This window comes from Musca domestica, unplaced genomic scaffold (genome assembly GCF_030504385.1).
Source record: "Musca domestica strain aabys unplaced genomic scaffold, Musca_domestica.polishedcontigs.V.1.1 10, whole genome shotgun sequence".
Lineage (NCBI taxonomy): Eukaryota > Metazoa > Arthropoda > Insecta > Diptera > Muscidae > Musca > Musca domestica.
This window is the reverse complement of record NW_026712115.1, coordinates 9,795,747-9,820,538: the sequence shown is the minus strand read 5'-3', so window position 1 is coordinate 9,820,538 and position 24,792 is coordinate 9,795,747. Positions and strand designations below refer to the sequence as shown.

General features: G+C 34.5%; 1 protein-coding gene and 2 long non-coding RNA genes across 3 annotated transcripts in view; 2 read left to right on the top strand and 1 right to left on the bottom strand.

The window, feature by feature from the left end:
* LOC131800400 (protein prickle) overlaps positions 1-24,792 on the top strand; it is a 328,219-nt gene that overhangs the window by 30,067 nt on the left and 273,360 nt on the right. The window lies entirely within an intron of this gene.
* Positions 6,387-7,563, bottom strand: LOC131804022 (uncharacterized). Its single transcript, XR_009342867.1, has 2 exons — positions 7,329-7,563; positions 6,387-6,581 (listed from the first exon to the last, which is right to left on the bottom strand). It is a non-coding gene; the product is annotated as an uncharacterized LOC131804022 (long non-coding RNA).
* LOC109611963 (uncharacterized) lies at positions 8,779-14,939 on the top strand. Its single transcript, XR_002194214.2, has 3 exons — positions 8,779-8,952; positions 9,019-9,173; positions 14,745-14,939. It is a non-coding gene; the product is annotated as an uncharacterized LOC109611963 (long non-coding RNA).

Genomic DNA, 24,792 nt, shown 5'->3' with positions numbered 1-24,792 from the left:
GCGGCCAAAATGTTTGCGTGTCCAAGGCTTTAATACACCCCCAGAATATTAACGCGATAATATCGGCATTTATTCTGATGCCACGGTCGATTAATACGAGCGGAGAACGACCATCGGCTATTATAGCGGCCCACATCATCAACATGGCCGGCGATTGAGTTCTGGTGGCTAACCGAAGGTGCACATTTTCAGCTGACCTCTTTGGCAAGTAAACAAACTGCTGGACATCGATAGTTTTCTCATTGGAGAAAACCAAATTCGGCAGTTCACCATTTTCGGCCAAGCGAAGCAACTCTTTAGCTCTTTTGAGTCTATTTTCTTTCAGTTGCGGTGTAAGTTCTTGCACTTTTTGGAATTTCAATGGCTTTATCTCGAACTCATTTATCAATATTTGCCGAATGGAATATTGCGATATGTTCAGCTCACGAGCCATTTTTTGGGTTTTGATCAAGTCATTTCTTCACTTTTCGAACCATTTCTGCCGATATTGCTGTTTTTTTTCGTCCACTTCCTTGACGTCGGGCTACGCTACCAGTATCACGGTAACGAGCGATTTAACAGCTGTCGGACGAGTGGCTTAGAAATGACAGCAGTCGGAAGTTGGTTGCAGTTTTTTCATCTCACCCTGCATATGTTAATTTATTTTGCTATTTTTTCTATACTTTTTGTTTCAATGAATAATAAATAAATATGAATTTAAGTAAATGTAGTTGATGTGAATTCTGAATTAAACTTTAAAACTGTAAAAAATTGAATATATTAGTTGAAAGAAAAAAAAAACAAAGCAATAAACATTTAAGTGACCATTTGAAATATTTTACGCGTAAAGATTGGAACCCCCGAGATGAAATACTGGCTACGTGCCTCGTGTGGGTTATACATTCTTTTGTTTTCTCCTTATACAAAAAACATTTTGAATAACAAATTTTGAAGAATTTTTGAAAAAATTATCAGCATCAGTAAAAAGTATAAAAACAAAAAATTTAAGCCGAGATAAAAGGACATAAATTGGAGCGTGAAATATATTCACAGACTCTCTTATGTGGGATTTGACACTGTTTTGAATGGTAATTAATTTAATTAATAGTACTCAAAACAAATTTGTAACACTTCGTCCTTAGCTTGTCCAAGTGCGTCTATAAATTAGACCACCTTGTTTACATGAAAACGAATAATGCATATGCATACATATTACTGTCGGTAACATTCACGAAACACCAGTACACCGTTTACTGTTTAGCTTTACTTGGGTGTATTCTGACATAAACACGGTGTGCAGTCTTTTTTTTTCGCTGCCTTTATTCCAGTTCGGTTCCACATGTGGTAATTATTCTTCAGGTTAACAAATTATGAGCAATTCAAGCGAGTCATTGAATTGCAATTAAAACGTTTTCGTTCAAATTTAATCGTTAACACTAACCAACGCAACCCATAAAATCGTATTACATTTTTTTGGAACATAAAACGAAAGCAGCAGCACCTAGCTGTAGAGGCAAATATATTACGCCGCTCGTAAAAATGCATTTCCAGGCTCACATGCCAAACCAAACCATAGACAAATTTTATGATTGCTAATAAAACTTAGCGGGGTTTCTTGAATTTCCGACAGTAATACGTACAAACATGTATGAACATACATACGTATACAGAAATATGTATTTGTAGACTTGTTTATTTTTATTGAGTATTTATTCTTTTTTTCTTATAGCGAGAACTGCACCAAAGGATTGAAGCGGCATGAGTCAAATTGTATAAATATTGAACATTATTGAGTTCAATTGAACACAATGCTCTGTTGCGAGCATGTGATTGAGATATTTCCTTGTATTTCTCTGCTGTTGTGTTGTTTGTACTGGGCACCAATTAAATGAAAATACACCACCAATAGAAATCTATGGGGTCTAATTAAATGTTGTTCTTTATATGTCTCTTTGTGTTATTTCTTGGTGATATTTGAGTTGAAGAACTAATCAACTATAGTCGTGCGGGGCCGACCATGTGATACCCCACAACATTACAAAATGTTGGAAGCCCCCTTATGTCAAAATCCATTTTGGAAGATTTCGTTTTTGAAGTAATGCCATAGAGCCCTGACAAGATGTTACCCTTAGGTTTTTGACCGGGGGTATTTGCCCAATATTTACACACTCTCTAGTGTTGTTAGGTATTCAAAACAATTGCACACGAAAGTTGTGGTCCATTTTAAAACTAAATATTATCCAATAGTCTCCAAAAATTCGAAACTTCTTCAATGTCTTAATTCTTTTTTCATGCAAAGTTGCATGTGGATTGGTTTTCAATTACGACCTGTAGAGCGACTGCAAAATCAGGTAAATTTTAATGTTTTTGGCCCATTTGAACTCCTAAATGTACATCTACAAAAACAATAGGTTTCAGTTTTGACCCTTACCCTGCCCCTTTGCAAAATTTCGTGAGGATCGGACGATAATTGTGACCTGTATATAAGCTTTTCAAAATAAACAGTTCAAAATTGTAAGTTAAATTAAAAAAATAGCATGCGATAAAAATGATGAAAATTGAAAAATACAACAAAAAAAATATTTACTTTTTTTATTGTCAAGAGACCATTCCAAATTGACGAGAATTGTGAAAACAAGTCGGCGGTTCTTGACTTATGACCAAAGTAACTAAGATTTATTTCTTTTACATAAATATTGTACCTATTGTGCTATATATCCCACATCTTGGCTATCAGCATCACAGTAATGGTCCGATGTGACCTTTTAATATATTTGTGATTTGGCCGGGATTAAAAGTATTCGCGGTTTAGTGGAAATTTTTGTATTTTTCGATATAAAATTTATGGTTTATCTTACCCGCTAAATATTGTCCGATGACCGTCCAATTTAGCAGGGATCTGCCCAGCTCTAAACTTTAATTCCAGCAAAATCAGGAAAATTTTCTGTTTTTGGTCAAGTGCAACATCTAAATATTTTGCGATAATCTCCAAAACAATAGTCTTCTATTCTGACCCAAACCCCATAACCATTTTCAATTTTGTAAGGATCGGACCATAATTGCTACCTGTAGCGTGATTACAAATTAACATTGACAGACGGACGGGGGATATACATAGCTGGATCGACTTAGCTCGACGAGATAGGAAGGTCCATATAAAGTTTCCTATATTGGTCCCGCAATATTTCGAGGTGTTACATAATTTTTGGACCAATCAAACTTATAATACCCCAACTCATAGTGTTGTAGGGTATAGTAAGGGTATAGAGTGAGATGAAAAAATTGCAACCAACTTCAGACTGCTGTCATTTCTAAGCCACCCGTCCGACAGCTGTTTAAATTATCCCAGTGACAGTTCATTATATTGTTTACAAGCGTACAAAAGCATTATGGTTAGAATTTTCCAGAAGAAATATTATTCGTGATGGAATTCAAGCGTTATAGTGTGATTTCCTTATATTTGCCTGGAAAACCACAAGTGACTATCGCTAGAGCACTCCAGTATTTAAATGTGGATAAATATTTTGTGTCTTGTACCATAGCTCGTTACCGTTATACTGGTAGCGTAGCCCGACGTCAAGGAAGTGGACGGAAGAACACAGCAACATCAGCAGAAATGGTTCGAAAAGTAAAAAAGCGACTTTATAAATGGCTCTTGAGCTAAACATATCGCAATATACCATTCGGCAAATATTGAAAAATGAGCCATTGAAATTCCAAAAAGTACAAGAACTTACACCGCAACAGAAAGAAAATAGACTTAAAAGAGCTAAAGAGTTGCATCGCTTGGCCAAAAGTGGTGAACTGCCAAATTTGTTTTTCTCCGATGGGAAAACATTCGTTGTTCAGCAGTTTGTAAACAAACAAAATGATCGTGTTTACTTGCCAAAGAGGTAAGCTGAAAATGTGCACCTTCAGTTGGCAGAACTCAAGCGCCGGCCATGTTGATGATGTGGGCCGCCATAAGAGCCGATAGTCGCTCTCCTCTCATATTAATCGACCCTGACATCACAATAAATCCAATCTCCGATTACCAATCCGTTGGACTATTGTGTCTGGAGTATTTCGGAATACAATGTTGGCAAGCACTTCGCCGGGAATTGGTCAAAATTCCGCAGAGCAACTTTCGGGCAGCGGTTTCATTGGCCGTTTGGAGGCCACAATTCGTGCCAAAGGTTACAGATTCGAACAAATCTAAACATATTCTATAATTTGATAGTATTCCCAACATTTTTTGCTTTCATTCAATAAGATAAAAAAATTAAAAATTATGGCATTTGACTTTGTTGCAGGTTTTTTTTTATCTCACACATACACATTTCTCTTCAATATCTACTTATAACATGCACCAAAGTAAACCTTATCTTTAGTACAAATGCCAGTGTTCAGCTAAAGGAGATAGAACGCTCAATACCGATTTTGGAACAATTCCGCTACGACATGTGGCCGGAATATCGGGTGTTAAATAAAAAGGAGTAACGGCATTGACCCACATACCAACTTTATCTAGCTACTGAAACAAAAACACATATGTGTAAAATGTTAGCCTTCCCTTACAAATCATTTTGAATAGCGAATTGAAGTGGTATAAAAAGGTCAACCACTCACAAAAACAATGAAAAGTTTTGTAAAATATTGCATTGTTTTATATACAGCAGATGCCGTTTTACCATTATATTATTCACTTTAATTGCATTAATTGAATATTACACGTCTAATAATAATTTCATATTGTAATCCTTAATTTGCAATTAATTGAAATTGCCATTAATAATTGCATATTAAAATTATTAATACCTGTTTTAATCAAATTAAAACCGCAGAAATCTACAGTCGATGCGTCTCTTATAGAACAGTAATATACAATTTTTTAGTACCATTTGATTGAATTAAATACATATAATATATAGTTTTTTTGTTGAAGTTGCTAATTAAACATATTGTATGTTGTATTCGGATTGCAACGTACCAATTCAATTAAATCTAGTTCTGCTTTTTATTGACTTGTGTAGTGTTCACAATGCAATATGACATAAGTTACATTTTAAAGTCTAAAAATTTAAAATAAATTTTATCAAATTATTATTACAACTTATTGATATATGCATAATATTACAACATAAGTTTCCTATTAAACTCAGCAAGTGCTATTCAACGGAAAAGTAATGGTACAATAAATAGGTATTGAAGAACTACCATGTTATTAAAATTTTTTCCGAGAGTGCCCTTCTTTTTATACCCTACACCACAAGGTGGTCAGGGTATTATGTCTTTGTGCATTTGTTTGTAACAGCCAAAAGGAAACGAAATAGACCCATAGTTCCTTTTGATGATCTGCATAGAATCACTTTTTTAGTTGATTTATGCATGTCAGTCCGTCTGTCTGTCCGTCCGCCCGTCTGTCCATGTATTCTTGTGAACAAAATGCAGGTCGCATTTATTATCCGATTGAGATGAAATTTTCCAAACAACATTTGTTTGGCCCAAGGACGAACCCTATTGAAATTGGATATAGCTCCCGTATATATCTTCGTCCGATTTGCCTTTTATTGTGCACCAAATATGTAATATAGTATGGAATTTTGCACATACAACCAAATTAGACCTAAAAATAAGTATGCCAAATTTGATCGAAGTCGGTTCGAAGTCAGATATAGCTATAGTCCCCATATATATTGTTCATGCGATTTGTTATTTTTGTCCTTCGCAGCCGTAATATGCACTCTGTAACAACAATATTTGGGGAAATATATCAAATGCAGCTCAGAAATACCTTTGCTATATTTTATCGAGATCGGTTCAGATTTGGATATAGCTCCCATATATAACTTCGTCCGAATTACCTTTTATAGTGCACCAAACGTCTAATATTTCATACGATTTGTTGTATTTGTTACCCACAACCGTAATATGCACTCCGTAGCAACGATATTCACGAATATTTTATCGAGATCGGTTCAGATTTGGATATAGCTCCCTTATATATCTTTATCTGATTTCAAATTAATTTTGCAGCAAATGGCCAATACAAGTCCGAATTTAAAAGATACAAATGCTTCGGCATATTTAGTCCTTTGAATTTTTAATTATAATTATAAGGGTGTATGTTTGAATTCTCCCATAAAAACTTTTAATTGTTATGTGGGGATCAACTAAATTAGCAAAGTGGTGTAGGGTGTCATAAAATCGGCCCCGCCCGACTTTAGGACTTTCCCCAACATACCAAATTGACTTGAGAATAATATTTTAATAAGCTTTCAAAAATAAGCCTTAAGCTTGAGAAAATCTTGAGGATGTATTGAGAAATGCTTGTTTAACAATTATAGAATAATCGAAAGGGTACCCTTATTCATAAGCTTATTCTTGTAATTGCAGAATAAGCTTACGAAAGTAACATTATATCAAGCTTATTTTTTCAATGGTATAAAATATTTATTTTTTAATTATTTTACACATTTCATTCATTGATCGCCATCCCAGCTGTCGCTGCCTCCTGTTGCATTGATACCTAGATGATTTCTTTCCCCTTATTTGAGCTTCCGCATCTCCTCCACTAATTCTTCACTTCTCTTGAATTCTTGCAACTTTTTGACGCCTCTATTCTGAAATGAGATTGAAATAATATACACTACAGATTCCCAGATTTATTATTCATCATTACCTTACAGTTTCGTCCAGAAATGGGTCTTAAATTCGCGTGATTTTGATTTTAACCAAAGAAAATATTTTTTTTGTCGACAATTTTCACAAAAAAAAATCAAAACAAATTTGTCAACAAAGGACAGATTTGAGAAAAGTTTGTGCAAAAAAGTTTTTCTCTAGCATTGTTGAGGAATTCTTACGATAAACTATTTTCATAATATTATTCTCAAGCTGTATTGTATTTTTGGTATCCCAACATACCAAATTGACTTGAGAATAATATTTTAATAAGCTTATAAACATAAGCCTAAAGCTTGAGAAAATCTTGAGAATGTATTTAGAAATGTTTGTTTAACAATTATAGAATAATCGAAAAGGAACCCTTATTCATAAGCTTATTCTTGTAATTGCAGAATAAGCTTACGAAAGTAATATTTTATAAAGCTTATTTTTTCAATGGTAAAAAATATTTATTTATTCATTTTTTAATTATTTTACACATTTCATTCATTGATTGCCATCCCAGCTGTCACTGCATCCTGTTGCCTTGATACCTAGATGCTTTCTTTCCCCTTATTTGAGCTTCTGTATCTCCTCCACTTATTCTTCACTTCTGTTGAATTCCTGCAACTTTTTGACGCCTCCATTCTGAAATGAGATTGAAATAATATATACTACAGATTCCCAGATTTATTATTCATCATTACCTTAGAGTTTCGTCCGGAAATGGGTCCTAAATTCGCGTGATTTTGATTTTAACCAAAGAAAATAATTTTTTGTTGACAATTTTCACAAAAAAAAATCAAAACAAATTTGTCAACAAAGGACAGATTTGAGAAAAGTTTGTGCAAAAAAGTGTTTCTCAAGCATTGTTGAAAAATTCTTATGATAAACTATTTTCATAATATTATTCTCAAGCTGTATTGTATTTTTGGTATGTTGGGATGTTGGGTCTTTACTGGTTTTGTGTATGTATTTGTTGTTTTGAAAAATAAAAACAAAATATTTTCAAAATCAATGATTGGAATAAACTTAAATTGCGGTGCGCGCATTTTAACCGGATTTGCCATGGAATTGAAAGATTGAACACTTAAGATCATATTCTTAATGATTCATATTCTTTTGCGCTATTTGACTCATTTAGAAATTAACAAAAAATATCAAATAAATGAAAACAACTTGTTGCCTATAATTTTGAATAATTCTTACAAGAAGCGGACATAGGCTCAGGGCTGTATTTCTGTAGTTTTACAATGCTGCTCTACCTCCTTATTGTACAATGGTTGAATCTGCATGGACAATTTTCTGTCATAGGTTAAAGTATCCATTACGATATTCAGATGTGAACCAATTCCGGTGAATAACGTCGCTTAAATCATCAAAATACCGAATATCGAGAGGTATCGTTATATGCTGGCTATACCGAGATAGGTATAAGATGTAGTACCCATTACGAAATTTAAATACGAAATTTGAACTTTAAGGAGTTGCAAGGGGAATGATAAAGTTAATATATCCCTATAGTATGGTGAAGAGTATAAAAATTAAAAAAGATCACAGAAAAATATGTAAATTTTTATCGGCAATTCCAAAAGGCCATTATGAATTACTGGACAGTCTATCTATCAGCATCATATCAGCATCAATGTAACGGTCAGAAGTGACCTTTTCGTGTATTTGTAATTTCGCCGGAATTAGGAATATTCTCAGTTCAATGGAAACTTCTAATTTTTTTATGTAATGGCTATGGTCTATTCACCCGCTAAATATTATTCGATGATCATCTAAAGTGGCAGGCTTCTCCGCAGCCCTAAACTCTAGCTCCATGTCAAATTCCTTCTATTCTGATCTTAACCCTACCTCCATGAAAAATTTCGTGAGTATCGGGCCATAATTGCGGTTTGTAGCGTGGTTACAATTTAACATGGATAGACAGACAGACGGACTGATATACAAAGCTAGATCGATGCAGCTTGGCGAGATAGGAATATCCATGTATAGTTTCCTATGTCTTGTCTTTCCAATATTCCGATGTGTTACATAATTTTTGGCCTAAACTTATAAGACACAAGACACAGTAAGGTATAACAAAGTATTCTGAAAAGCAAATATACTTTTAATCAAATTTGTTAAGTTTTTCGATTCAAATTCCAACAACTTAGCATTGACATATATGTATTTTCCAATCAAAAAATTGTTTTACGAATTGAAAATTGAGAATCTAAATATATAAAAATTAAAAAATAATACATACAATAGAACTGAATATTGCAAGCACGGCTGGCCAGTAATAAAATCTCAAGATCCCGATGAATCGCTATTTAATTTAAGGTAAGAATAATTTGCAATTGCAATTTTTTGAAGTTCCAATTGTACACATAGTTTTCATCATGACAGGATGATGTTCACATCCAGTGAGGTATCAGGATGTCTTCTGTTCACTCAAATTGACTATTATGGGGAAATGGATCCCACATAAATTCACATTTATTCCGCTTAACTAACCTAACAATAAAATCTCAATATCCCGATAAGTCGAAATTTTATTTAAGGTAAGAATGATTTTTTGCAATTGCATTTTTTGAAGTTCCAATTGTACATATAGTTTTCATCAAGACAGGATGATGTGCACATCTCCTCGAGGATTATATAGCTATCTTTAGCTATCATTGCTTTCATAAATCCTGTGAGATATCAGGTTGTATTCTGTTCACTCGTATTGACTATTATGAGGAAAAGGATCCCACATAAATTTACATTTATTTAGCTTAACGGACCTATGAGGCCATTTGTAGGAATATCATAGAAATATAATTAGGTTTGAACAAGGAATATAAAAATTATTCTCTTAATTTTATCAAAAATCCAAGTTATGTCAATTTGCATGACAACCAAAGCCCGACAGCGCTACATAGATTCCGACAGACCTGTCAACATGTTGCCAACAACGTTTACTTTGACTTGTTAAACAATTGACTTTTACAAACAAATAAACTGCCCGACAAACAGACACATTGACTGACAGTCCGACAGCTATGTATATTTTGTTGTGGCCGTTCTCCATGTATGTATTTAACACAATGAAGGCAATATTTACGCATAATTAACGTAACAACACTTTAGTTAAAGTGCTTTAATTTAAATCGGATACACGGTAGAGCTTGGTGGGGCAGCAAGGGTTCCAGTGGTGACGGTGGCGGCTACCATGCTCGGCTTGGCTTGGCAGCTAAGCATGTTCACTTGCGCAGCCGCACATGAAACCCAACTTTTTTGTTCGTATGTGCACGAAGTTACCAATCGCCAACTTCTTGGCCGTATTTCTTCCATGAAAGGCGTTGTGGACAGCAAAAATGCATTAAATTACACGTTTTCGTTTCTATTTTGTCTTCTGGTATTTAATTTTCATTCTTCTCTCTCTCTCGTTCTATCGTTGTGTGTTTCATTATTCATTCTTTGGTTGGTAAAGGCCGTTTGTGGATCGGTTCACTGGCTGAGTGACAGACTGGCCGGTCGTTTGGTCGTTAGTTCTTATTGATTTTTCTTTTCACCCATTCTGTATTTATCTGCTCGCGAGGCTTTTGCGTAGCCGTCCAATCCAACTAATGCCAACAATAATTACGGCAATAAATCAAAAATGCACTGAATATTATTTCGTATCATAATATTTACACTCGCTGCTTAATGTTTAACAATTTATTTTAATTAAATGCATGTTCAGACTTTAGCAATCGATATTGGGTTGGAAAGGAACATACACACACATACATATCTACCTGCTGCTGTTTGGCTATTTGTTGATTGACAAACAAACGGTCGGACGGGCCCGGGTGGTTTATTGGCGAACGGCACATAAATTATGGCCACTGACCCAGCACCCATGCTAGATGGTTACGGAATGTATCGTTCCGTTATTCTTTTTTACGACAACAAAAACAACAACAAAAATCAAGTTTGCACATGATATGGTAATTTTTTGATTCATTAATTTTAGTAACACTTTACCGCATGGAGGGATAACTTTGCCAATATGATTGATGCTGGGAGTTTCAATCAACTTGATGAACACATTGGAAGGGATAAACTTGGATGATGGACGTCTAGATCAGTTAACTAAAACTATTAACTGTAAAAGATTAAAAATTCTGAAACAAATTTTGTGATTCGAGAAAAATCTTGTATTCCACATGGCTAAAAAATCGGTCTGTTTCTTAATCGAACACTTCTAAGCTCTATCACTCAACAATATTTAAAAAGAATTGAAACAGTTAAATGTTGTTATATATCAACATTTGAGATTTGGTTATTGTAGAGATAGACCCGTCTTTCCTTTGATTATCTCCATAGAAACACATTCTGAGTCGATTTAGGTATGTTCCTCTGTCAGTCCATGCATTTTTGTAATCAAAGTACAGGTCACATTTATTGTTTGATTGAAATGTAATTTTCCAGAAATCATTTATTTGCCTCAACGACGAACCCTATTGAATATAGCTCCCGTATATATGTTCGTCCGATTTGAACGTTATTTTGAACCAGTTATGTAATATTCGACCAAACAGAATGAATTTCGACACATAAGCCTCAATTCAGCCTCGAAGCAAGTACTTCACATCTGGAAACATTGGAATAGCTGTAGCTTTCATGCATATGTTTCATCCGATTTGTTGTTTAAGTACCTCACATTCGTAATATACACTCCACAATAATGATATTTGGGACCATAGATCAGATGTAGCTCAGAAATACCTCTGTCAAATTTTATCGAGATCGGTTCTGATTTAGATATAGTTATTACTATATAAATCTGTATCCGATTTCACTGTTAATATGCACCAAAAATTATATCACCCCATAATAATGGATTTTTGCACATTCAACCGATTTTTTCCCTATGGTGAACCTCGATTCCCTTCTCTTTCTGGAAGTCATGTGTACTCTACAGCTATTCTATTTGTTACGAGAGGTACAAATGCCTACGTCATTTTTGTGGAAATCGATTCAGATTTGAATATACCTTCCAAAAATTAGTTCCCTCTGATTCAAAATTATTACTGCTATCAAGCTATAATACTCATTTAGAAAAGTTTCCGAATGCGAATGTACTCTCATTTGAAGGACATTTTAAGATTTAGATTCTGATTGATGGACATTGTTGGCATCCAAATCACCCACTGAATGAGTACAGAACCATGTAAAATTTTTCCAAATGTTTTAATTTTTCCCATAGCTTGTAAAATATCAGATGGAAACTCCTGAAACTGCGTGACTTTTTTCAAGAAATAATATTTTTGTTAAACATTTTATAATTCAAGACATCTTTGGGAATGGAAAATCCACAAGTAAAATGCTGCAAGAATACCCATGTTTTTACTACGATAACCGATTTTCCCTTTATGATATCGAAAAAATATCTAAAACTTCTAGAACTAAGCATTTTAAACCCCCAAAAGTTTCTATCAGCTTGATGAGTGTAACATATTCTGAAATTGTTATAAAATTGAAAATATATTAATAATAGAAGGTTGTATTAACATTTTCCAAAGGACTTACTTTACTTTGTATTGGTAGTTATTTTTTTTTTTTCAAAATTGTTTGAAATTTGGCATTTAAAACGTGTCACACCACTGTAGCAACCAGTTAGATGAGTAGATTTTAGTGTATTTTCCCTATAACGGTAACACCTAATATATGGTATTTTAAATACTCGTTCAAATATTGAATGTCACAGTTTTATTGTCTTTAATTTCTTTAAGTCGTGTTGTTGGATATTATACTGATGCCACGTTCGATTAATACAAGCGGAGAGCGACCATCAGCTGTTATGGCACCCCCACGATCACCATGGCCGGCGCTTGAGTTCTAGTGGCCAATCGAAGGTGCACGTTTTCAGCTGAGCTCTTTGGCAAGGAAACCCGATAATTTTGTTTGCTTACAAACTGCTGGACAACGAATGTTTTCTCATCTGAGAAAACCAAATTCGGCAGTTCATCACTTTAGGCCAAGCGAAGCAACTCTTAAGCTCCTTTGAGTCTCTTTTCTTTCTGTCGCGGTTGCACATTTTAGAATTTCAATGGATTTACCCCAAACTAATTTTTCAATTCCATTTGCCGAATGGAATATTGTGGTATGTTCAGCTCACGAGCCATTTTTCGGCCACTGCGACGCGGGTTTCGATCAAGCCGCTTCTTTACTTTTCGAACCATTTCTGCTGATGTTGCCCTTTTTTTCCGTCTACTTCCTTGACGTCGGGCTACGATACTAGTATCACGGTTACCAGCGATGGTACGAGACACAAAAGATGTATACATATTTAAATGCTGAGTGCTCTAACGATAGCCACATGTGCTTGAATTTCATAACGAATAACTTTTTTTCTGGAAAATTCTCATCAAAATACTTTTGTAAATTTTTGAACAATTTAATGTGCTGTCTCTGAATTAATTTTAAGAGGCTTAAAAATGACAGCAGTCTGAAGTTGATAGCAGTTTTTTCATCTCGCCCTGTATTTAGCATTACCTATTTATATAATTTTTTTTTTCAAGGGTAGAACAGTTGCTGGTCGTGTTCGAAGTATAAGTGTCAAGGCCCAAGTCCTAAAAAAACACGTTAGAAATAAAATTCAATTAAGGATTTCACTTCAGCAGTGACAAACACTTATCTAGAATTTTCCATGCACCAAGATGATGGAAAATTTTTAAGCAGTGCTATCTCGCCTACGGGATAAGCTAAAAAACTGTTTTTCCATTTTGTTAAGTCACTCGACATCAATGATGAAAATTGAAGATATTCTCAAACATTAGGCGACGACGACAACGATGTTGGTAATGGCGAAGATGATCAGCAAAAGATTGTGGGCATACCATGTATGGACGGCATAGAATTGCTAATTCATGTTCACCAATCACTGATGCAGTCGTGCTAAGTAGGAGCTTTCAAGAATATTGAAAATAATGTCGAAAAAATAACGGAAAATATCTGCAATCGCTTAAATGTAACGGAGGGGAAATCTACACAAGCTACGAAATATCGGATAATAATATTTATAAAATTTGCAAGCTTTGAGAACCAAACACCAGCTATTGCGTTTTGTGTGCGTGCGTGTGTGTGTTTGATTTGCTTTCCTTGTTTGGCGGGGTGGAATTAAAATGGCTTTTTTGTACATCTAATGCATAAATGCATGACTCAAATGTAATTTATCTCAATTAAAATCTAACAATTGTTTGAACGTTAGCACCATATAAAGTAACAATAACTCATTGGCAAGTACATAGTTAATTTTTTTTTTTGGAGAAATTGACCAACTGCTCAACGGACTGGTAGCGCTCCATTGGAGGTGCAATTCATGGACACATGCGTGCGTTTGTTATTTATTGCCGATTAGCATAAATAATAATCACGAATTCAGAATCGCACCAATTGCTCTATGCGGTTGAGGAAAAGCGATTGTTGTCCCAACGGAGCCAATTAATTTATTTTATGAAAGTACAGAAATTTTCAAAGAAAAAAAAAAAAATCTTTAAACTAGTTTTCATTGTTTTATGTTGATGTGAAGTTACAGATATGTAAAACGAAAACAGGCAACAAATGGATACAAAACAAAAATAAACAGGTGGAATATTTGATACTTATTGATGAGATATTAAGTATTTCTAACAACAAGTGAGGTCTATATATTCTAGTTTTTAGATATTTGTTAAACGTTTTTAATTAAATGTAATATTTTTTATGAACAACAAATAAACATTAAGTACGGCAGGTCGAATTTTTAATACCCTCATCCGTGAGGTAAGAAAGCCTTTAATATAAATTATAGGGATTTTAGAGAGAGTGATTTCGGTTAAGGCGCGCAGGTTAAGTCTTCAAAGTACAATAAATTACCCACGTAATACCGATAAATAGGAATCGGCTATAGGAAAATGTTGTCCTTTACCGACAATATTCTGCCACCGGTGGCAGTACTTATTACGAACTATGACTTGAGAATTTCGCTTGAAATCGGAATTATTCCAATTTTTGCTTCGAAACATTTTGTTTGTATTCCTTTGAAACTCGGATTGAACCATTTTTAATTTAAAATTTTACATTTCTCCAATTAAGATTGTTTTAAAATCTTTATTTTGCAGTTGGACACTCATACGCTGTGCCGACGGTACTCATTACTTCGTGATGAAAAAATAAGGATTTTATGTGTTTGTTTCTCTTTCGAGACGAGCTTAATGATCTGAAATTTGAAGTGAAAAGGAAAGCCAGATAGACACTATCACACACTCACCACCATATTTGGTGTGGATGATTATAGTTTAAATTTTTTAAGATCTATTATTTTAATCTATTGTTAATTTATAATATATATTGTTTAAAATACCTTATAATGGCTTTCCCGGCCTATATAGTTTCTAAATTTTGGCAGGTGTGTTTGTATTACTGATCACATATTTGGCAAATCATACAAGGCAGGAGTTTCAGCTCGAAAGTTTTTAATTGATCTATATTTTCTTCAGCAAATTATATTTGTGTTTTCCTAAATACAAAATACCAGCAAGTGCACGCTACTTCGTCAGCAAAGGTCCACCTTAAAATTTTAGATTTTTTCATTTTAGTTCAATTGGTTCAATATCAACATTCCAAACAAAACTTTACATACCGCACTAATTTTTCATCTGCACCAGTGCGTTTATACTCTATGATAATCGAAAAATATTACTTTTGGCACCAAAAGCCTTCAAAATTATTCGTTTTGAAGTTTTCTAAAGAGAATACTATTTAAATCCTTGCAAAGTGGATACACATTCAAGTTTTCTGTTAAAAATTTTTTCAACTTATTTATATGTAAACTATAGAAGCCAACTGTGACCTCTACATCAAATTTCGGAATTCCAGCTCAATTCTCTCACACAATCCCAAATTTTGTACGCTTATCCAAATCTATCACATCTCTCCTAGACATCAATAGTGATCCAAAGTTATTATCATTTAGTATAGTACACATTTCTAAAACCACCTTCACATGTCAGGTTACACATGGACAGCGACCCTAATACCAAATTTCAGATTAAGCACTATCTGTTCACCAAAAACCAAATATACTTTTCCTGCACTTTTAGTTCTTGTCGATTTAGCTATGTCCGTCCATCTGTCTGTCCGGACGAAATGAAGTAGGTTGATAAAATTTTGTCTGCAGGACTCTGAAGATTTAAGGTTTAGTTACAATTTTATCAAAATTTGGTGTAAATTAGCAGTATGTGTTTCCATTATGCTTACATAGGAATGCCAATATAGGTCAGAGTTTTGGTATAGTCTCTACCTCCAGATATTTGGTATTTTGATGATTTGTGTCACACTTTTCAGCGGAAAATTTTCAAATTTTGGAATTTCAAGTTCCTAATGGGTTAATACAAATACACATGACAAAAAAATTTATATGCAAGTCCCCTATAACGGTAAATTTGGTATAATTGACTTTAAAATAATTAGAAAAGCTGTAAGTTCGGCAGGGCCGAACTTTGAATACCCTTCAACATTTGGAACGAATTTGTCAATTCTCAAAAACAATAAAATCCCTTAAAATTTTTCTTAAAATCTTAAAAATACCGAATGTAACTGTTATATTAGGGTCTATACGACGACATGGACCTGCATAGGTTACTTTTGCCATAAGCCATTATAATATTTAAATGCGAAACTTAAAAAAAATCGGTGAATAATTTAGGTAAAATCATCAAAATACCGAATACCGGGAGGTACCGTTATATGGGAGCTATATGAAGACGTGAACCTACACAGACAATTTTCTGTTATAGGCTGTATTATCCATTAAGAACTTGAAATACTACCTACCTACCTGCCTACATAGCCCATTTTCAATACCAAAACTCCTGCAGATATAATATACATTTGAGTAAAACTTTATCAATCTTCGAAAGCTAATTTTGATTTGATGATTTTCACAGACTGACAGACGATAGACGGACGGACAACGCTAAATAAACATAGAGTTTTATGCTGATCAAGAATATATATACTTTGTGGGGTCTAAAATGTATATTTCGAGGTGTTTCAAACAGAATGACAAACTTAATATACTCTACATACTAAGGTGAAGGTTATAATATAATGATGAAGCTCTGATTATCTAGGCCAATTTAAAAAACTTTTCGTAATCTTGACTCTTCTGCCAAATTTCAGAATTCTAGCTCATTCCGTTTGTCCAATACAGAATATTCAATTATTAATACATATTAGTATTTTTTTAGTATCATTTAATATGGATTTCCAAAAACCCAGCCTTATCACAAGCCTACGCACCAACACTGACGCTCATGTGAAATTTCAAGATTATAGCTTATATGTATATATAGGTAACAGGATTTTTTAAAGAGATTTTCACTATTCTCGTTGACAAACTTCACAATACACTTTTAGATATTCCATAGGTGAATACATTACATACGATTTTAGGATTCAATATCAGAATTTGAAGCCATTTTTAAATTAAAGAATTTTTTCGATTTGTTTATCTTTTAATGTTTTTATTCAAACATTTCAATACATATGTTTTGAATATGTCTTTGTGTGGAATTTCACTTCAAATAGCCAATCGATTTTGAATAACAGAATAAAAACTTACAATAGCATATTATCCATAGAACTAGTCCACCCAAGGCAATGTTCTTTATGTTGGATGATTCCAGTCAAACATTGTTTTTGCTGCTGTTGTTGTTGTTTGCAACAATGTGTTATTGTTTGACAAACCCAAACATTTGCCTATGTTGAGAATGTGTTGTTTGGCAAATGCTATTGTTCTTCTATGTGGTCCGACGAAAAAAAGAACGAAAACAATGGAGATATACCTTGGCACGCGGCTAAAGAAGACTTCAAAATTGACCTCAGCAGAATTGTGGCCATGTACTTTAAATAAAACATCGCCCGAAATCAAAAATTAGTTAACTGCAATGTTCGCTTCGCCATTCACCATGCCATGAAATGGCAATGACCATGGACGATGGGTGCAAGCATAAATTCTAGCTTCGGCAAATGTAATGTTCTCGAATTCACATTCGATGTTTGAATATGTGTTGGATGGAACAATTGCTGGTAGAGGTTTATTTCGCTTTCAAATGTCATCATCGTCATCATCTTGGAAATCTCGAAAGATTTTGTGGTTTGGGCAAAATGTTGGCTGCACGAAAAACAAATCTTCTTGTAATAACATGAACATTAGTCTGATGGGCTGGCTTGGCTGGCTGGATAGCTGGTCGGTTGGCCAGGAAGTATTCTGGGTATATTCGATGCGAACTATACGTAATTATAGTAGTTAGATGAATGAAGGCAAATCGTTTATTTTATAATAAATATTTATTATCAAATATTTATGATAGAAAATAAAGTGAGGCTGAAGGGTTTTCTAGGTTTATCGATTAAGCTTTGTCCATTCGAACGCATTTACTATAAGAAATAAGTAAGGATAGGACAAAAGTTGGGCGGCGCCAACTATATGGGTCCCTACACCACAATGCATATCTAACAGTTCTACCCGTAAAGAATATATGCTTATGTTTGGGAAATTGTGTGAAATGATCGTTATTAAGAACGTTTAAATTCTTTGAGTGGTTGAACTTTGAAATCGGTTGGATCTAATATATAGGAGCTATATCTGAGTCCGAATTGATTTTCAATTTTTTTTCGTAACCAATATTGTGAAAGAGAGAATTTGATGATTTTGAGGAGACATAAATAAAAAAATCGAGTGAAATACATATGTGAGAACAAAAGCTATATCCGAGTTAATGTAGTCCAAACATGACAGACTATAGTCTAGTCGGAACTTGATCGTATGATCCAAAATTTCACCCAATGCAACAAACTCAACACGGTTATCTAAATATGAACCGATTTTGACAAAATTTGCAAGAGTATTTCATATCTTGTACCGAATATCATTTATTTTTCATCAAATTTCATCAAAAAGCATACATGTGGGAGATGATCCTTAGTTTAAAATAGTGATGTACAAAGATGTTGATATTCGGATTAATGACGATTTGGAAAACCAAAGTGGCTGAAGGATTAGCAAGCCATAGCTTATGTAGAAATGCCGACCTGAAAGTTAGAGCCAAAACTTCTATGGTAGAAACAAGCAGAAGTTGCACCGAAACTTTGTGGGAATAGCGAAAAAGGAATTGTGCGTCGAAAATCCTAAATTAGTATATTACGGGTCACTCAAGTTAAAGACAGACTGCTAAAAATGTATTTTTCGATAACCACTATTTAAATCAGCCGAACCGATGCCAAGTTGGAGATAGATTTTGAGATTAATGTTTCTTCTAGAAATTATCTTCAGCTCTCACGTCCGCCGAGGATACCAACATATTTCAGATCTGATTAGAAAAACGATTTATCAAAAAAATTATTTTGCTAATATATGTTACGCAGTTCGTTATTTTATCTTATCTTTAAAAATGTTGACCTTTTGTTGAGGAGGTACGAGAAGAAGTGAGCCATGATCGTACAATTTCCCACCTGACTTGCCTGAATATCTGAAACTCCTTCAAAACTTGCGTATTCCAGGCAGAAATCTTTGCTAAGTCTTTTATGATGTTTTGTTGGGTTCTAAGCCACTACAACATCTCTGGTAATGAATAAGCAGATGAATTAACAAGGCGTGGCTCCGAGTCGAAGGATTTGGTGTTATATATAACCATTACTTTAGGAGATTTCAACCAAGCTGGCTAAATGAAAGGGGACGTAATGTGTCTAAGAAAATTTTACCGGCACTCTTTGAGGAAGAGATCAATTTCGCTCATCTCCATGGCGAAATCAGACCTAGAACTTGTGGTGGTAATCATTACAGGTCGCTATAACATAAGGACCATGACATCTATGTATGGTTATTAGGAATGAAGGTGGTTTTAAAAAGGACCATGACACCTAAGTACGGTTTCGACGACACCGATTACTGCAAGCTCCATTAAGATGAGGAGGAAACTGAAACGGTCGATCATTTACTCTGCTTCTCTCCAACTCTCTTTGGTGTAAGATTCAAGCTTATGGGGGAGCAATTTTTGCACGATTTGTCTTCATTATCTGACACTCAACAAGCAGTCATTCTTCAGTGAGCCAGAAGACTAATGTGGCTGAAGACAACACGTTAACTTCTTTATGGATCACAAACCATTTTGTTTCCTTTTCTCTTTCTAATTTTTGTTATTGCAAAATAGTAGAGAAATATGATATTTTTTACCAGGGAGCAAGGTAATTTTTGAATGAACACAAGGACCAGCAGGTCCTCGAGTTGATTAATTGTCGCAAAATAACTACGAATCCTTTAACCTAACCAAGTATTACAGTGTACCAATTTTAAATCAAATTGGATAACCTTTCGAGAGTTATCGTACGACGTGGAGGACTAGACCAATGGACGAGCATACCGACTTCATCCATTTTTCCTCTGATCTAGGTCTAATTCAAGTAGGATACTCTAATCACATAAGTACCCTTTATAGAAGGTACAAGAAGGTGGAGAATAGAAATAGCTATTCAGAGTTTGGACCAGTCGGATTCTCCTTTCGACATACATTTAGACGGACAAACATAGCTTGATCAGCTCCAAATGTTCCGAACGGATTTCCGTATAAAGAGATTAAACCATTAAATCAAAGAGACAAATTTTGGCCACTTCAAATAATATATAACCACTTAGATCATGAGGCTATGTGTACAAACTGGGACGAGTTGTCATGAAACCCATATTTGGAATTTGATGGACCCAAATAATATTATAATATTATATCTAGAGAAAACATTACATTTTGTGCTATGTTATTTTACATTTTCTAATGTCTTATAACAATTCCTTATTTGAACAATATATCTATTCCACCACACTTACTTTAAGTATACATGTTACAGCCTCAAAACAAACCTCTAACTTGACGGACGGCTGCTAGTTTTCCGGAAATCGTCTCTTTCATGGCAAAAATTAAAAATATTCTTTACATTGTATTCACAAAACATGATAAAAGCACATTTACCAACAAAATGCCGTAATACGAAACGAATGTTTCGATAAATCAAAACATGGAAATATTCATTGAATGGATGTGAATATTACGAAATCGGTAAAACTTGTAGCAGAGTCAGGTTCAAAGTCATGGCTGCATGTGGCAAACAATGGACATTGCTCTTCGGAACGTGCAACAAGTAATGAAGATTCACATGCAACATTTGGTGGTGGTCTCGGTCGGTTGTTTACCCTTCTGCCACAACATCCTCGCCGTGCCAATATGAGTATGATTATGATGATGACGGTCTCATCTGCCGGCAAGCAAAAAATAACTATCGTTTGTTAGCTGAAATCTGGCTAGCTGCAGCTAGTACTTGGCATGATTAGATTCTGTGCCGTGAACGTTGTGTCGTTGCATCTACTCTGCTGTTGCCTCGTGTGGCAGTAGTGACTGGAGAACAAGAAATACAGCTAACATGCAATTTAAATAAATCATCATGGCAACTGACGACTCATTTCTCATCGACTCTGGTGCTGTCGATGCGTTTCATTAGTCTTGACAACAACGTCCTCGTAACATTTTCTTTTATAAGTACGTAACCGTATAAAGCGCTCATATGTATGTATATATTGTTCTTTTTATGTACGTCATTGGGAATTCCTAACTTTGTCGTTGCGGGCAAGAGATAGCGACCGACTGAAAAAAATAAAATCCAATCCAGAAGAAATATCTCAGAGTACAAAGTTGTTTTAATGTGCGAGAGTTATTTGGCAGCTTTCAGTAGCCACACTTCAGAAGAGGTTAATTTTTTGTGACTCTTACCGTTAAATAAGCAAACATTTGTCTTTGCGCGATGAGTATGAGAGTAAGTTTGAGTATTAGCTAATTATTAGCGAGTATTTACTTAAGATGACCGGTAGTCGTCTTCGGATACAAAATGCAAATACCAGAAGTGGGCAAATGCTTCGTGTTGTTGAAGGTGGTTTCATAACGAGGGATTGTTGGGAATGTTGTTGCCACATCTAGCGTAGCTAATTTTTGCAAACAACATCAACAATTTAAAAACACTTTCTCATCTGGCGTGGACGACTCACTCCTCGAATTGTATTTTAGCTTCGTAGAATTCATATATATTCCTAAATGTAAATAGATATTTTTCCTACATGTATGAAAGTTGGGCTTCCTGAAAAGAATCAGTGAAGTTATTCCTGGTTCAATGCGAAAAATATTTCGTGAATGATCTATAAAATAATCAAATTATAATGTATTTCAAAATATGATTGCCAATATTGAGACTTTACTTGAAAATTGGAATATATATGTGAAATCTGAACACAAAACTTGACATTGAGTGGACATTGGTAACGTACCGTTATAAAAATTTACAATTAAGCTTTTATTATATAAGAATAACTTTTAATCTGAACCTATTTTCTAAGTTATTCGGAATTGGATGTGAGTTAAGCTCTATAAATTCAAATGTACACCAATTAACTAGCACAGCTAGCTAGTTAAAAATTCATTATTCATTATTATTTAAAATTTGAAAGATATCAGTCCAAAGCTATAGCTAAATCGCCGAATGTGAATATAATCTTAAACTAAAATATTAATTGTCACAATATGCACAAGAAATTCTTTAAATTTTGCATATAAAACTTATCGGATCAAAGTTGTGAAAGATGCAGCTAAATATGGGCTATACTCAAATGTAAACGATTTTTGTTACAACTAGAACGGATTGGTTATTGGTATGCAATGATGGGGATTATGTCTTTTTTGGTCATAGTCATACCTCAAAGGAGAAAATCTTAAGCCCCGGGCGCAGGCCGACTGCCTACAAAAGTTATAAATCTTAGAAAAACGATGGGTCGGGTAGATGGTGTTGACAATTCCCCAGAGGACCGAAAAAAATCTGTGATAATCCCTATAATTGTAATGGGGATTACGTCCGTGGGCATTATGACACGGCACCGAACATATGCTGGCTATGACATCTGAAGCGCTATGAACTGACTTCTGTCGTCAGTAGCGAAGGCTTGTATGCCATATTCCCTTTCTTCATTACATATAACTTACAAAATGTTGGTCGAAGAAATAGCTTCACGCCGGAGTTTTGTATTTTTTTTTTTTTTTTTTTTTTTTTGAGTTTGAGTATTTTCTGAATTACAAACCCCAACGAAATCTGCATCAAAGTAAAGGTCGGTAGTGCCCATATCAGGTGGTTTTGATTTTGGTGGGAAGAGACCAAAGAATATTCACTTTGGTACTTTTTATACAAAACTCATGATCCATTTTTTAGCTTTTAAAATATATCCTATAAATGTTATCCGATGACCATCCTAAATGGCAAGCATCTCTTTTATTCTAAACTCTAACCCCATTCAAATTTACGGTTCCATTGGTTTACCGTCTGACCTGTAGATCAACGGGAGTGTCAAGATACCTATTCTGGCACACTTCAACCTAAATAGCAATATTTTGCGAAAACCTTGAAAATCAATAGAATTTATTTTTCTGACATTAATCCTAAATCTCTGCAAAATTCTTTGAGGATTTGATTTTAACTGGGACATGTAGAGTTATTGAAAACTTACATGGACAGACGGACCGACGGATGTATGTACAGAGCTAGGTCGAGTTTTATACCCTCCATCATAGTTTTCATATAACTGTATCGACAGATTTACGTTTTGTTTTTTACTTTGAAGATTTGTGTCACTCTTTTCAACGGAAAGGATTCGAATTTAGAATTTGAAGTTCGTAATAGGTAATATATGCTATGACAGAGAATGATTCAAACAGGTCCACGTCTTCTGTATATTGATGATTTTAGCGACATTATTCGCCGGAATTGTATCAAATTTCGTTTTTGAAGTTTTCGCTAGGATGGAATTTGGCACATGAAACCAAACTAGCCTAGAAGCAAATGTGTACAATTTTGTGAAACTAGGTTCAGATATAGCTATTTCTCTCATATATAATGTTCACCAGATTTTTTTTTTTGCTGCAATATGCTCTCCATGACAACAATAGGGGCGAAAATATATTGAATACACCTCAGAAATAGCTTTGCCAAATTTCTTCGAGGTCAGCTCAGATGTAGATACAGCTACCATATATATCTTTATCCGATTTCGAATTTATTGTCCACCAAATGTTTTATACAAGCCTGAATTGAATGGATTTTGTCACATACGACCGCATTTGGTCTGGAACAAAGTGTGTCAAATTCGGTGAGATGTGTTTCATATATAGCTATACCTGCCATATATACTACTCATCCTATTTTGAATTTAAATCTCTCACATCCATATCAGATACAGTATAGAAACGCCTCTGATAAATTTTATAGAGATCGGCTATTGGATATAGCTCCCATATATTTCTTTATCGAACTTCACGTTTATTGAGCATCAAAAGTGTAATATCTGCTCAAATATAAGGGATTTTAGTGAAAATCGGTTAACTATAGCTCCAAAAATATGTTTTAAAATCAAACGTTCTCAAGGTGAGAGATACAAATGCCTCCGACAAATTTAGTGGAAATCGATTCAGAGTAGGATATAAGTTTCAGTTACAAATTATGTTTTCTCTAAATCCATAATACTCATTCAAAAAAGGTTCAAAGCTGGTATTGATCTACTTCATATAAATTCCCAATATAAATATTTATTTGTTACGGGTAGCTCTAGTGAATATGCATATCATATTGTCGGAGGTGCGACTTTTAACCTTTCTCTACTGTTTTTGTTTTTTCTCTGATAGAGTGGAAATAGCGATTTTCAGATTTCTCTGTTTACACACCATGCACACTGTCACTAAATTGTTCATTAACGAAGTGTACGTGCGTTTTGAAATAGTTTGTAGTTTCTTCGGCGATGCGGAGCTTCTAAACCGCGACCTTAGGTTTAGATGTAGAACAGTTACACAGCATCCTGCCGTTCTTTATCCCTTGGTATGATGAAAGTAATGTTACTATCTGGTAAATTTTATAGAAGTTAAGATGACATGTTGCTTGGCATCGTGATTGTATGGCTACACAACGGCAGCCTTCGTGTGCGTCTCTGACATCCCTTTATACGTCATGCCATGTTGTTAAGCTGCTTATGCCAAGTCTCCTTAACACATTATTTTTGGCTTACTGGTAATGTAGAAGTTGTACACT